The sequence below is a fragment of the Eptatretus burgeri genome, chromosome 1 (genome assembly GCF_056783735.1).
Source record: "Eptatretus burgeri isolate ZD-2024b chromosome 1, Ebu_testis_v1, whole genome shotgun sequence".
In the NCBI taxonomy this organism is placed as follows: domain Eukaryota; kingdom Metazoa; phylum Chordata; class Myxini; order Myxiniformes; family Myxinidae; genus Eptatretus; species Eptatretus burgeri.
This window is the reverse complement of record NC_140961.1, coordinates 155719461-155736012: the sequence shown is the minus strand read 5'-3', so window position 1 is coordinate 155736012 and position 16552 is coordinate 155719461. Positions and strand designations below refer to the sequence as shown.

General features: G+C 40.9%; 1 long non-coding RNA gene across 1 annotated transcript in view; it reads right to left on the bottom strand.

The window, feature by feature from the left end:
• LOC147035812 (uncharacterized) overlaps positions 1–16552 on the bottom strand; it is a 48300-nt gene that overhangs the window by 27150 nt on the left and 4598 nt on the right. Inside the window, exon 2 of the long non-coding RNA XR_015062763.1 lies at positions 543–666. This is a non-coding gene — a long non-coding RNA (uncharacterized LOC147035812). The remainder of the gene's footprint in view (positions 1–542; positions 667–16552) is intronic.

The following is a 16552-nucleotide window of genomic DNA, read 5'->3' as shown; positions in this document are numbered from 1 at the left end:
TCTCGCAGTGAACCACCAGCTCAACTCACTCTTTATCCAAACCTACGATAACTTCAAGAACACTTTTCCCTACTTCTCTTTCTTTATTTAAGGATGGAATAAATTAATTTATCAAATGAGCATGTGTGATTAAAAACATTCATCAATGGTTTTTTCATCACCATTCGACGCCAAACCCTTTTAAATATGGAAATGAATATATTGACTTTCCTTTACTTTATACTATTTAGATCAGTTTGAACATTGTTCCAATGTCTTAATTCCAACACTGAATGAGAAAAACCTTGGTTGGCGATTTAGGATCTCAATTTGTACCCCTGGCCAGGGATGGAGGGTCGCAAGACCTAAATCTCATATGCCAAATGGGTTTGTATATTGCATAATAATGTCCCATAAAAAAATACAAATCATGTCTGTCTGGCATGCAGTCTATCAACAAGCTTCTTTATGAGCCTTTTGGCATTGCTAAAACAGAAAGATGTTTCAAAAGTTGCTCAAATGTGGATAGATACAGTATGTAAATATCAATTCGAAGGGCATACCAGTTGTGTTCGAGTATGTACCATCACCACAGGGAATGCAGTCAAAGCAACAGAAAGGTTCCCCTTTTTGTCTCAGTTTCCTTGTACTTGGTTTGCAAGGATTACTACAGAAAGACCTTGGAACCTGTTAAATAAATTCATGATTTCATGAACATGAGACCTTGATTTTTACTTTTCAACATGTTCAAAATTATAAGGGGATAAACTTCCATACATAATTTGCCATCATACTCATACATAATGGATGTTCAAACATGCACATAAATATATAAATACATATCACAGACTACTGAAGAAACACTTTCCTTGTGTGTTCCATCATTCCATAAGATCGTTTTGTTGGTCATGTGGAGTTGCTTCTCTGGAGATCTCGATGACTTAAAATCACCAACAACTTTAAACTGCACTTGACCATTCACATCCAATTGCCAGTTAATCAATTCATACGAGTTTCCAGATGGATCTCCATTTTTATCAAACTTCACCAAATCACCGAGGTTGTTGATAAATTCGACATTCCTGAGATAAAACAAAAGCTAAAAGTTGTGTGAATGAAATCATTGGTGAAGTGGTACACTTCATCATGCACATAAATAATACAGAAACCTGCATGATATATGTGATAAAGTTTCAATCAACATAAATATAACTGGAACTGCCACTTTATAACTGCTGGCAGTGATGACCGGGTACCAAGACATCCGGCTTTGGTACAACCATGCTTTGATACAACATGGGATTGACGAGATACAGACAGAGAAACATGCTGTGTTCAATCTATATATTATGTACGTAGTTAGCCCTTTTTCCTGAATACATAGTCGGTATCAATTGAATTGGTGTTTAAATAACATGGACACGAAGTAATAAATGTCACCATGGATCCACAGGGTAAACCGGAACTCCCCTGAGTAATACAAAACCCCCCACAAATCTCTCAACAATTTAGGATTGATAAGTTAAGGACAGAATAACATGCCGCATTCAATACATTTATTACGTCTGCAATTTGCCATTTTTCCTGAATACATAGTTGGCATCAATTTATTTGGTGTTTAAATAACCTGTACAAAAAGTAATAAATGTTGACACCAAGGATGCAGAGGGTAAAACAGGATTCCTCTGAGTCTAATGAGTCCCCACATGTTTCTCTAAAATGCTGGATTCACAAGTTATGGACCAAGGAACTGGCCACATTCCATCTATTTATTCTGTACACAGTTGAGCATTTTTCCTGGGGCCATTGTCGGTATCAATTGAATTGCTACTCCTGTACTGTCAAAGACATACAGGCACAGACAAATGAGCCTTATTCAAAAAAATATCAAAAAGTTCTTAGATTCAAACAATAAAATAATTCTGGCTGCCAGACATTGTGGTCGATTGAGTTGAAATTTGAACTATACATTCCCGATGTCAGGTAGATCCTCACTCTTAAGTTTGACATTGACTGATGAAGTGGTTGCTGAGAAAACATTATTCTATATTTTCATTCAATCCAATATTGCCGCCAAACTATGCAGCTGATCAATTTGAAATTTAAAACACCCATTCCCCATGAATGCAAGATCATAATTTTGAAGTTTCACATTTGTTAATATAGTGGTTCCAGAGTAAACATTATTTTATATTTTCCTTCAATCCAATGTGGCTGCCAAACCATCTGACTGACATCAAAAATAGCAGGGAACATTTTGTTCATCATGGATATGCGGTCATACCTGTAAAGTTTTGCCTCTATCTGTTAGGCATTCTGGAGGAGAAGCATTCTGAAGTTTTTCATTTTCAATGCAATGTGGCTGCTGAACCACATGACCTATGACAACATAAGTTTGGATTCCACTTCTAATTAGTTCGGGGATCACGCTTGTGAAATTTAATGTTAATGAGATTAGCTGCATTTTTACATACATTTTTCTATTTCGTCTGATTTTTTTTTTTAAACAAGATGTTTGCCGAACCACATGACCGATGACATCATACTATTTTTTTTTCCAGTATGTTGTGGAGATGATGCTCAAGAAATTAAAAAAAATTTGGATGCAGTGTTCTACATGTTGAATTTTCACTGGGATACCACTTCACAGATGACGTCATGGTGAACAACACTTACACCCTCGTGGAGATCTTGACAATGAGCCATGTTTCAATTTTTTCTTGAAAGCCGTTCCAGAGAAGATGTCCAAAATTTTTCGGTTTTTCAAAGTTGTCGCCCATACCACGTGACCTATGACGTCATAATTATCACTTGAAAATTATGCGAAAAACGTCACATACTACGGTGAAAATTTCGTGTCAATCAGCCGAATGTTTGGCGAGAAAATGAATATAAAAGCGAAAAAAAAAAACGAAAATTGCTGGCAGAATAAGAAAAATAGAAGAAAAACATTAGGTTACCGAGCTTGAAAGGCTTGGTACCCTAATTACAAAGAGTATTTACTAAACTATTCAGTAAACACAATACTGTAAAACACAAGTGTTACAGAGAAAAAACATAGAATATATAGAAACAAAAAAAGAAACACAAGGAAGGACAACTTTGTACCGATAACTCTGTGCAGTCACAAAAATAGGACCACACATCCTGAAGCTCACTTGGATCAGGATTAACAGACACTCACCCTCCCCCCGCAAATCCCCTTACACTCCGTTTTTTTAACTACCAGAGTACCCGCTCGATGGGCGATATTTTTCCAAGCATGCAACACGTTCTTCTGATGCATACCATAATTTTGCCGGTGTATAGGTAACGAACAGTTCTGTAAAAACAAACAAACAAACAAAAACCCTTGCTGCATGAATGAAGCAAAAACTTACCTCCGGCTTATAATTCAAAAGACCTCGATGCAATGGAAAACGTTGGGACAGGAATACTGCACTGTAAATGGTGGATAATTGAAATATTCCACCCCACCTGTCGGTGGTGCTACATGATACACATTTACATGTAAAATTTGCATGCCTCCTCGAGCCCCCAAATCAACTGGCAAAGATAAGAACAGACCGATGTACTAATTGGGATCATGCTGACGAGATGTAGAAAGTCTGACTGTAATTGACCCACAAATGTAGAAGGAGTAGCACGACAAACACACAAATACCAGTCTGTGACTTATAGTAAGGATGCCATGAACAAACAAACTTTGGTACATCATGGGAGATTAAGGTTGGTGTCAGGTTTTCTTGAAATTGTGTGTGTAATTTTGTAAAAGAGAGAAAATACGGATTCAAACCCCATGCAAACCTCCCAAGATCCTGATTTTTTTTTAATGTTGTGACATACTTTGGAATGGAATGGGTGAAGAAGGTTGTGGTCAAGTTTCATCAAATTGTGTGGGAAGTTTTGAAGAAGAGAGCAAATGCCTATTTTTATTTTTATTTTTTTTAATATATGTCAAACCCCCTTCACCTCAAGACCACTGAAATGAGTGCAGATTTTGATGTGGTCAACAAACTTGCATACATCATGGTTGATGAAGATTCTGGTCAAGTTTAATTGAAATTGTAATTATAGTTTCCGAGAAGAAAAAAAAATACATATTTGGGGGGGCAACTGCCTTCCTCCCCTGTACAACCCCCATATACCGTATTTTTTTATGTCGTGAACAAACTTTGGTACATCACGGGTGATGAAGGTTGCAGTCAAGATTCATTGGAAATGTGTGTGTAGTTTGTGAGAAGAAAGAAAATTACTATTTTGGGGGGCAACCCACATAGACACCCTTAGTGCCCATGACCAAACTTGGCGAATTTGGAAAGAGCTTTTTTAAAGCCATCACCTAACTTCGGTACATCATAGGTGATGAAGTTTGTGATAAAGTTTCATTGCAATCATGCATGCCATTTCAGAGAAGAAGTTAAAAGTGTTTTTGGACAGTCTGACGGACGGACGATGCTGCATCCCACAAGCTCCCCGGAACGACGTTTTCGGTGAGGTAGTCACTCATACAGTGACACTTGCAGAAATGGAACGGTACTCGGTAGAGCCCATACCTCAGCTAGGCATTCCAGTTTACATTTTGTATCACACTAGTAGTGGAAGAATGTTGGTTCTGAGACACACTCACATACACTCGGTTACTCTCATTTCACTTGCTCTCACGTGCTTTCACTCATTCACTGTTGGATGCTTATCTTAAAACCAAAATTCTTCTACGACTTGGTGGGATGGTTGGTTTTCGGGGAGTATCTACGGAGGGTATCTGTGCACCCCCCCCACCAGGACTCTACCAAACCACACCCATTGCTGGCTTCCTTTTATGGGCCTATAACACATTTGAGATGTTAACAAAAAAAAATTCCGGCATTCTGGCGATATTCAAGATGGCTGTTTTCCATGGATCAGGCTCGGCAACTTCATTCCAGTGAAGGGAAATCTTAATGCTACAGCATACAATGACATTCTGGATGATTCCTGGCTTCCAACTTTGTGGCAACAGTTGGGGAAGGCGCTTTTCTGTTTCAGCATTACAAGGCCTCACTGCACAAAGCGAGGTCCAGACAGAAATGGTTTGTTGAGACTGGTGAGGAAGAACTTGACTGGCCTGCACAGAACCCTGAACTCAACCCCAAACACCATTTGAATGAATTGGAATGCCGACTGCGAGCCAGAGCTATTTGCCCAACATCAGTTCCCAACCTCACTCGTGCTCCTGCAGCTGAATGGAAGTATTTCCCCACAGGAACAAGAAAAGAGAGTGGAGTGACATTTCCAGGCACAAAATGAACAGACAAAAAATTCATTTCCAGATTATGATTATAAAATTGAAGTAAGGGTAGGCAGTAAAGAATAAAGTTCCTTCATAATAAAACAGCAAAATGAAAAAAATGCAATCTAACAGCACTCTCACCTGCCACGGCTCAAAGTTGTGAATATCTCCACAAGTAATATTTAATAAAATGCCTTTCATTTGCACACAGTGTTGAAGGTTATGCAAAGCCTTTGCGATCGCATAAACAGCCATGTGCGTGCTGTAACCGACTCGAAGATGAGATACATCAGTCAGCTCTGTGTCAACTGATTCCAAATTTTCACTTCCTGTGCACAGCTGTGAAGTCTCTTTATTTGGAATCCACGTGCAACCAAATGTCTGCTCCCAATATTGTAACAAAAATATGTTAACTGATCCCATATTCTTCCCATACATATGGTTAGTTTTGGTATAAAGCAGGCCTGAAGCAGTTGATTCAGGATTCATTGCAATGGATTTTGTTTGGCTCAGGGTGAACTTTTTGTTTATTTGCTTTTCTGTTAAATTTTTGCAATTTACCTGCTTGATTGATTCATATTGTAAACAACATGTTGATAAGGAAGTTTTTTTCGAAATATCAACAACACCAATCGTTTGATTTTTCGTCAATTCTTTGGAAACTCCATTCGTCATTCTCACAATTGTTGTTGACTCCTTGCAATAGCAATCCATATCCAGAAGAATAAAACAATTTTTAGTGTGTATATCGTCATTACTGGAAGAACGTTCATGCGATTTGACTTTATTCCCTGTAATTTTATTTACCATCCGAAAACTTGGGTGTAAATTAATGAGGAAGTTATAGAAACCTGGAATGTATCCCCTAATTAAAGCAAAACCAATTGTGCCTTCAAACATATTGATCGTTTTCTGGGCTGCAATGGCAGAGGAATCGACCCAATCTTCACTTGCAATCCATTGTTTATTTGTGATATTTCTTCGTAACATTTCTTCTATGAGTGGCATAAAATCTGCGACAGTTGTAAACGCCAAGATGACTTTTGCTTTGGTGTTTGCAATCTCCTCTCCTGATTGATCAAAATAGAAACATTATTGATCAGAGTAAAATTTTATTCAATACAATTGAGACAGTAGTTGTTATGTGCATTATGCATCAATTTTATTATTAGCCCCCATTGGACTTAGTCCGAAACAGGGGCTTATGGATTTGGTCTCGATTTTCGTGTCTGTGTGTGCATTAGGGTGGTCCAAAATCATAAGGGAAAAATTCAAAATTTGAATATTCTTGGGGCATGTTGATTATTTTGTTCTACCTGACAAGAAAATACTCCTGGCCAAATTTGCCACAGTTCCAAAAATATTTAGGGGTCCATCAAGAGGAAGGAAGTTGTTGCATCCGGTGGGGGTTGCTACATCCGGTGGGAGAGAAGAAGACGTCAGTGGGAGAGAGGGAGACATCAGTTGAGCTTTCGGTCCGCTGTCAGTCGGTGTTAAAAGTACTCTTTTATTTTTTTATCTCTAATTTTTTTCTTCTTCTTTTTGATTCCCAGAGTGAGTGAGTAATGCATGTTCTACTCGGAAAAGCACGGAACTGTTCCTCTTGGATCAACCATTTGAGAAATTCACCGACTGCCTGTTGCCCACTGCCCACTGAGAACATTTTATACTCTTTCCTTTCATTTTTCCTATGAGTATTGTGACATTATAATGAATCCGTTGAGAGACTTTGATGGACCCCTAAACCACTTCCAAATCTGCTAATTTTTTGTTTCTTTGCGTTTTTCAATGTCAGGAACGATTTGGCAAACATGCCCGCGAGAAATTCAAACTTTCAGTTTTTTGGACCACCCGTGTGTGCATGTGTCCGCAACCATATCTCAGGCATGTATGGACCAATTTTATTCATACTTGGCAAAACCACAAAACATGATGGTGTAGATATACAAATGTTTGTCATTTTTTTTCAACATGAGATCCAATATGGCCGACTGGCGGCGATTTAAGTTGTTAAAAAAATCTGGAGTCGAACACGTCCTTAACCATTTCTCAGACAAGCATTTATTTTTTTGTATACCTTGTCAAGGCTCGTATGAGAGCTAACACACAACGCACAGCAAGGGGGCATGAGACAAGAGGGGCGGGAGTGGAAGGGACAAAACAGTGGGGAACAGACACATTAGGTGAACTGTGGAAGGGAGAGGTATAGGGATGGGCCGGGGAACATGGCGAAGAGAAGATGGACATTACAGGGACTTTCAGGAAGGAAAGCAGGGGAATTGAAGGAAGTGGGCTTGGGTGGATTATCGGGGGTAGAAAAGATGGAGGATTTGGATGGGGGAAGATAAGAGGTGGTGCTGAACAGCTGTTTTGAAAGCCTGGAGGGAAGAATGGGAAAGAATAGAGTGAGGAAGTTTATTCCAAAGGTGGGAAAAAAGAGGAATGAAAGAGTGAAGATGAGCAGTGATTCGTGTTTTTGGTAGTTTTACCAGAAGGGGGTTGTTGGCGGACCTTGGGCGCCCTGTGAAAATGTGGGGGGGGGACAAATCGCAGAGAGAGCAGGGGGGGGCAAGGCTGGAGAGGAGTCGGTAGAAGACAGAAAGACCACTGACCAACCTGCAGTGATTGAGTGAGAGGCCCAAAGACTCAGCTTCATTGCGGGAGATGCCGATGATCTTAAATGCCCTAGTTTCGACAGCGTGAAGCTGAGAAAGGTGGGAGGCAGGAGCACCAGCACAGAGGGGAGAGCAGTACTCCATCAGGCTACGGACAAAAGCTTTGTAAGTGGTCAGGAGCTCAAGAGGGCCGAGGAAGGACTTTGCACGACGGAGGATTCCCAGTCGGCGACTGGCTTTTGAGGTGAGGTTGGAAATGTGACTTTCCCAGGAAAGGTCATAGCAGATAGTCAGACCCAGAAGCTTGAAAGAAAAGACTTCTTCCAGAGGATTGTTGAGAAAGTGGATGGGGCGGGTTTCTCAACGGTCCTTTTGAAGAGACATAGTGAGAGTGTGAAATTTGTCCGGATTTAAAGACATGTTCCACGTGTTGGACCAGTTTGTGATTTTATCCAGATCTGCAGTGAGCGAAGAAGCTGCTGCTTGCCGGTCTGAGGGATGACAGATAGTACGGCAGAGGGTGTAGTCGTCGGCAAAGAGAAATAGAGGATTTTTCAGAGAGTCGGAGAGATCACTGATGAAGACCAGAAAAAGAACAGGGCCCAGAACGCTACCTTGAGGAACTCCAGCCTGCACAGGAAGAGGGGATGAAAGAACTCCATTTAGGGCCACATGTTGACTGTGACAGGAGAGGAAGTCTGCGAGCCATGAGTGGAGATGGCCTTGAATACCATGGGAAGAGAGTTTGCTGAGTAGTGCAGGTTGCCAGACTGTGTCAAAAGCACATGATATGTCCAGGGATACGGCTCGGATTTCCTGTCTGGCATTGAGGACCTCCATCCATTGATGGGAGAGCAGAAGCAGCATATCCAGGGTAGAGTGACCTGGTCTGAAACCAAATTGATGACTGGAAATCAAGCCATTGGAGAAGAGGAAGGATTTCATGTCTGAAGCGATGATGGATTCCATAACCTTGCTGATGATTGGGAGAAGGCTGATTGGTCTGTAGTTACAGGGATCTGTTTTTGTACCTTTTTTATGCAGGGCAGTGATGTGAGCAGATTTCCAAGCAGATGGCAGATGACCTTGGGCAAATGAGAGGGTGAATAGAACAGAGAGAGGGTGAGCAAGAGCAGAAGAGCAGGCTTTGAGGACACGTGGGCTGATGCCGTCTGGACCGGTTGCAGAATCTGACTCAAGGTTTGAAAGCAAGCTCTCCACCTTGTCAGGAGAAAAGGATACAGAGTCCAGGGACAGTTGGGTGCGACTGGGTAAAATGGGTAGAGAAAGTGATGGGTTTAGGACACAAGATTTAGCTGCAAACACCGAGTTTAGACATTCAGCTTTATCACATGTGGTATCAGCAGTGCGGCCATTTGAGGTAAGGGAGGGGATGGAGGGGGAACATACACCAGAAACAGATTTGATTAAACGCCACCAGGATTTTGAGGAGGGAGAGAGGTTTGAGAGTTCACACTTGAGATGAGAAAGATGTTGTTTTCTGTCTCTCCTGAGGGTAGATACACACTTGTTCCCAGCATTGTGGAAGGAACTGAGATTGCCCTCAGTTGGGTTTGCTTTCCATGAGGAAAAGGCAAGTTGTTTCAGGACAATTGCCTCTCCACAAGCTTCCGTAAACCAAGGGCGGGAGGAAGGGTAGGACAACTGAACACGAGAGGGGATAAATCTGTGCATGAGGGAGAGCAAGTTTCTTTGAAAGAATTCCCACGATGAGTTGATGTTTGAGAAAGTAGTGATAGGAGACCAGTCTGTAAGTTTGATAGCTGCTCGGAGACCCTGCCAGTCGGCTTGAGTGAAATGCCAGACTCGATGGCGGTGAGGTGGTTCTCTGATAACAGCCAGAGAGATGTCCACTTTGACAAGGACGTGGTCAGAAGAACCGATTGGAGTGAAGGAAGAGCAGCAGATATTGTTAGGGAAATTTGTCAAAATCAGATCCAGAAGAGATGGAGTACCATTGGTTGAGATCCGGGTCGGGAAGTTGACCGATTGAGTCAGTCCTAATGAGTCGCAGAAAGCTTTTACTGAGGTGCCATGGCAGGTGTGAGAGTTACCCACACCCAGCCAACTGGCGTGATGACAATTGAAGTCACCACATAAGAGGAAGAGAGAGTTTGGATGAGAAGATAGAAGATGGTCCATGTTTTCTGATAGTGAGGTGTAGATGGAGTCATCACTGTTCGGTGGACGATACAGTACACATATAAACATGAGGTGGGAGTGGAGGGGAAGCCGAAGCCAGAGGTATTCCTGGGGGTGTGGGGGAGTGAGAGCAGTGCATGGAGAGTGAGGAATAGAGTCTTTGATGAAGAGAGCAACACCTCCACTGGGACGAGGCTCAGGTCTGACGTAAGAGGGAGTAACCGGAGAGAGATACTTGGGAGTCAGACACGTCTTGGGAGTGGAAAGTTTCTGTTCGGCAGATAATGTCTGGTTTGTCAGTGGCAACCTGTATGGAAAGATCTGAAAGGTTTGAGCGAAGGCCCCGGATATTTGCGGTCCACACTTTTAATGAAGAGGTTGGGGAGGAGGCTTTGGGTGGAGGAGGTGGAGGGGGGGTAGGACAAGGGATGAGGGGTGGAGGTAAGGAGGGTTGTTGAAAGAGTGTGGGGTATTGCAGAATAGCGAGGGGAGGGGGCCGAATGAGGAGGAGAAAAGGCTCTGTGGTGCTGGGGGAGAGGGGGGACAAGAGACAAGGAAGAAGGCAGTTGAGGATTTGAGGAGGTGGAGTGAAGAGATGGAGGTGAGAGGGCAGTGGAGCGAGGCAGCTTGGTGGATGAGAGGGGGGCAACTTTGAGAAGGATGAGTGAGAGGGATGAAAGGTGGGAGAAAGATGAGGGGAGAATTTTTGAGAGAGGTGAGAGGGAGGCTTGGAGGGAGAAGAGTGGGATGGTTGCTTTGAGATTGAGGGGTGAGGGGGGTGAGTTGGCACTGAAGTTGGAAAAACAGAATGGTTGATAGAAAGCGAACATCCATGGAAAACTGTGGTTTTTAAAAGTTTTAGGTCAGAGATGTGATTTAACACAATTCTTGATGGATGCAATGAAGGCGAATTCAGAGAATGGAGAGAAGCGCTGTTATAGTTGGATTTTTTTAGGCAAGGAATGAAGGAGAGCTCGAAATGAGAGCAGTCTGTTAAAATAGCAGAAGAGTAGTGCATTATGAAACAGTAATGAGTACCACATTTGTGAGAGAGGAAGATGAAGTATTCCAAGATCGTTTTTGTTGTTAATATTAATGTTTGAGAGAGTTCAACAGATTAGGTCATGGAAGTGTAGAAAAAAATCGAGGAAGAAGACGAGGAGGAAGTTAAGAGGAAGAAGAAGAAGAAGCAGAATCGGGAGAAGGTGAGCGTGTTGTTGTTGTTGTTGGGTTTTTTTTTTTTTTTGAGATAAGCAAGAGATTAGTTGGGAGAGTGGGGGATGTTTGGAAAGTGGGGAGGATGAAAATTGAAGGTAAAGGCCCGGTCACACCTTGACGTTTTAGCCAACGTATGCCGATTTTTGAATTTTTTTTCTAAAACGGTGGCAAACGTTGAATACGTTATGGGTAAGTTTTGATAACATTGAGAGCACGCCGAAAAACACTGCCATACGTCGTTGTACGCTGGCTTTAAACGTTGTACTTTTCGGTTGTCCTCAAATTTTTTCATGCTTGAAATTTCACGACGTATGCCGGCGTTTGACTCACACGTTCCGCTACGCTGGCCACAAGTTGTATGCACGGTCTGCGATCGTTGACAGACGTCAACACATGCTACTTGTAGGTTAATCATAAGTTGAGACACGCCGAGGTAATGTTTAGCGTACCCGAAACTTATTTCTAACCTATGATTAACGTGTTGTTGGCACGTTACGCGATCGTTGCCACACATCGACAGACGTTACTTCTATGTTACTCATAGGCTGAAAGACGTCGGTAGAATGGATCATCCTTGCGTCAGCGTCCACGGCCACGGCCAGGACATTTATTTGCAGCATTCTTCAAACTTTTCTTCGGCATGACGAGGATGTTCACACTTCGATGTCTAGCTTGGCTATGATTCCAATTGTCCATCGGCAGCGTTTATTTAAAATAGTCGAGTTTGAGCGTTTTAACACGTTCAGAAGAAACGCTTCAAATTTCAAAACCTCAGCGTAAAAAAACAAAGGCGAGTGACAGCAATTTAAATCCTTTATTGTAAACAATGAAAGTAGCTGAGTGGTACCGTTTAAAAGTCGTTGAGTGTAAAAAAAATCCAATTTTTGAGCGCAAGCGTCTACTTTCAATAGTGGGGTTTGAGCGATTTAGCACGTTCAATAGAAACGATTAAAATTTCCAAGCGCCAGCGTCAAAAAACAAAGGCGAGTGACAGCAATTTAAATCGTTCATTGTAAACAATGAAAATGGCTGAGTGGTTCCGTTTAAAAGTCGTTGAGTGTAAAAAAAAATCCAATTGTTGAGGCAAGCGTCTACTTTCAATAGTGGAGATGCAGACATTTAAGTCGTTGAGTGGCAGCCTATGAACCTACCCGTGGACACGCGGACGCAAGGATGATCCATCATAACCCACACCCTCCCCCTCACACTCACCTACTACTGCCAACATGAACAAACTAATACTAATACTAATACTAATACTGATACTGATACTGCTGACATGGACATCGACTCAAAAAGGAACTCGAAAACACTGTTGGGTTCCCCTTTTATGAGCAGCATTTTTATATACCAATTCCCAAAACTGCTGGGAACACGTCTTTATATGGCAGTTGTAACCTAGAAACACGTTCATTTTTTTTTTTTTTGTCGACCGGAAGACGTCATTGGAATACGTCTACATACGTCGATGTGTGTTGGGACTACGTAAAGAATTGGTTCAAAGCACGTCAAACATAAGTTAGAAATAAGTTTCGCGTAAAAAAGACATTACCGCGACGTGTTTCGACTTATGAGTAGCTTATAAGTAGCCTTTGTGGACGTGTCTAAGCATCCACATATCGTGTGTACAACCTATCCACATCGCATGCGGAACGTGTGTCATACGCCAAGTACGTCGTAAAATTTTGAACATGTTTAAAATTTCTTGACGTACTCTACTTACTACGACGTATGATAGCGTACTTTAGCGTTGTACTCACGTATACCAAACTTACTCATACCGTATTTGACGTGCCCCAACGTTTTAGACACATTTTCTTCGGTCGGCATACGCTGGCAAGATCGCCAAGGTGTGACCGCGATTTTGACCCTTCCATTTCTACGGCAGTTATGATTCGAATCGTTGTGCGTCAGCCTTTTAATAGGCTACGCCACGACATCGTCGGCGATGCGTGCAACGCGCTATGCCTGAGTTAGACTATCGTTGGGCATCGGTTGTGTAGGCCGACAACAGGTTCAGCATTCGTTTGTATAAGTTATCTATAACACAACGAAACGTTCTGTGTCCATTACTAATATGTTATGCATACGACCAACTCCTTATGAATACGTCCGAATCTTATAAAAAAAAAACATCAAAAGTTCAACGTCAGCCAGCGTTTTACATCCATTTTAATACGTTGCCATCGCTGGCTAAAACGTCAAGGTGTGACCGGGCCTTAATGGGGAGAAAAAAAAAAAAAAACAAACAAAAAAAAGGAGGTTGTTCAAAAAAAAAACATTTACCGATGTTGTTCAAACCTGGCAACCAGATAAGGAATGATGGCTTACATAAGCATGTCATTTGTTTTCAGTTCATGATGAAATCCAAGATGGAAAACTGGTTGCAATTTTCGTTGTAAAAAACCCAGTGTCTAACACGTCCTCAACCCTTTCTCGATCATGCATTAATGCAAGGTTCCCACTGTCGTGCGATCTGTTATGAACGCCACGATTGGCCATTCGTAGCTGATCATGGAATTTCTCTGAAAGCTGTTACCATGATCACAATGTGCGGCACGATTGAAATCGTGGTCTCATAGAGCGTGGTGTTTGTCTTGTCTAAGATCGACCCAATCACCACGATTAGGAAGCACGATTAGATGCGATCTGTCATGCTTTGTTACGATGCAATACGATCTGATACGATGATCCCGATTGACAATTGATCGTGTTGATCGTAGAAAAATTTTGAACCGTTCAAAATTTTTCTATGATTAACACGATTTCCATGACTGACCTCAAGATCTGATAAGATCTGATAGGATCACCATTATTAGTCCATGAGTAAGACCACAATTTCAATCGTGCCAGGCATCATGATAGTGGGAACCTAGCATTACCGATCTTATTCAAACTTGGCACAACAATAAAGAAAGACGGCTTGCATGAGCATGTCAATTATTTTCGAGATCAGATCCTCGGTGGCCGACTGGTGTCCATATTGTAACTTAAATGTATCCCCAAGCATTTTTCAGACATACATGGTCCAATTTTGTTCAAACCTGGCACAAGCACAGTACATGATGGCATGCACATGTCCCTCACTTTATTTTGTGATCTTATTAAACATGGCTGACTGGTAGACTCGTGGCCATTTTATTTGTGAATAAATATGGGCGAGCCCCTTAACTCCGAACAGAAATATTACTAAAACAACGGGGGCTATTACATTTTACGTCTGTTTTTCCTTCTTCCACCAGGAAGTACTACCCATCACTTCACTGAAGGGAATACTGAGAGGGGGGAGAAAAAGAGGGGGAGAGAGAGTGAAGGGGGAGAGTGAGAAGGTGGAGTGGGTAAAGAGAGACAAAGAGTGGAGTGACAGAGAGTGAGGAGGGGTGTGGAAGCGAGGAGAGTGGGAAATTGAAGAGGGGTGTGGAAGGGAAGGCAGATGTGCAGTAGAGCAATAATTACGATTCTTACTGCCTCATAAAAATGACTCTGCGTATAATAACAGTGAAGGTGAAAACTAACTAATGTCTCAAATCAATTTTCTACTCGTCATACTACAAATACTGCCAGAGAAAAACACCATCTGGACATTTCCAGAGACAAACAAAGTCCAGAGACAAACACTGCCCAGACTCATCTGGAGACAAATACCGCACTGACAAATCCGAAGACAAGCCATCGGGAGACAAACTCCGCCCAGACACGTCCAGTGACACACTCCCGTCCAGACATAAACATTGCCCAGACACTTCCAGACAACAAACTCCCATCCGGACACGTCTGGAGATAAATATCATCTGAACACATCTGGAGACAAAACACGCACGGAGAAAACATTACCCGGACATAACCACCGTTCAGATAAGTATGGAGATAACCACCATCCAGATATCACTACTGTCTGGATATGTCCAGATACAAAGAAAGAGAGAGATAGAGAGAGAGATATAGAGATAGAGAGAGAGATATAGAGATAGAGAGAGAGATATAGAGATAGAGAGAGAGATATAGAGATAGAGAGAGAGATATAGAGATAGAGAGAGATATAGAGATAGAGAGAGATATAGAGATAGAGATAGAGAGAGAGATATAGAGATAGAGAGAGAGATATAGAGATAGAGAGAGAGATATAGAGATAGAGAGAGAGATATAGAGATAGAGAGAGAGATATAGAGATAGAGAGAGATATAGAGATATAGAGAGAGATATAGAGATAGAGAGAGAGATATAGAGATAGAGAGAGAGATATAGAGATAGAGAGAGAGATATAGAGATAGAGAGAGAGATATAGAGATAGAGAGAGAGATATAGAGATAGAGAGAGAGAGACAGAGATATAGAGAGAGATATAGAGATATAGAGATATAGAGATATAGAGATATAGAGATATAGAGATATAGAGATATAGAGATATAGAGATATAGAGATATAGAGATATAGAGATATAGAGATATAGAGATATAGAGATATAGAGATATAGAGATATAGAGATATAGAGATATAGAGATATAGAGATATAGAGATATAGAGATATAGAGATATAGAGATATAGAGATATAGAGATATAGAGATATAGAGATATAGAGATATAGAGATATAGAGATATAGAGATATAGAGATATAGAGATATAGAGATATAGAGATATAGAGATATAGAGATATAGAGATATAGAGATATAGAGATATAGAGATATAGAGATATAGAGATATAGAGATATAGAGATATAGAGATATAGAGATATAGAGATATAGAGATATAGAGATATAGAGATATAGAGATATAGAGATATAGAGATATAGAGATATAGAGATATAGAGATATAGAGATATAGAGATATAGAGATATAGAGATATAGAGATATAGAGATATAGAGATATAGAGATATAGAGATATAGAGATATAGAGATATAGAGATATAGAGATATAGAGATATAGAGATATAGAGATATAGAGATATAGAGATATAGAGATATAGAGATATAGAGATATAGAGATATAGAGATATAGAGATATAGAGATATAGAGATATAGAGATATAGAGATATAGAGATATAGAGATATAGAGATATAGAGATATAGAGATATAGAGATATAGAGATATAGAGATATAGAGATATAGAGATATAGAGATTGATAGAGATATAGAGATAGATAGAGATATAGAGATAGATAGAGATATAGAGATACAGAGATACAGAGATACAGAGATACAGAGATACAGAGATACAGAGATACAGAGATACAGAGATACAGAGATACAGAGATACAGAGATACAGAGATACAGATATATAGAGATATAGAGATATAGAG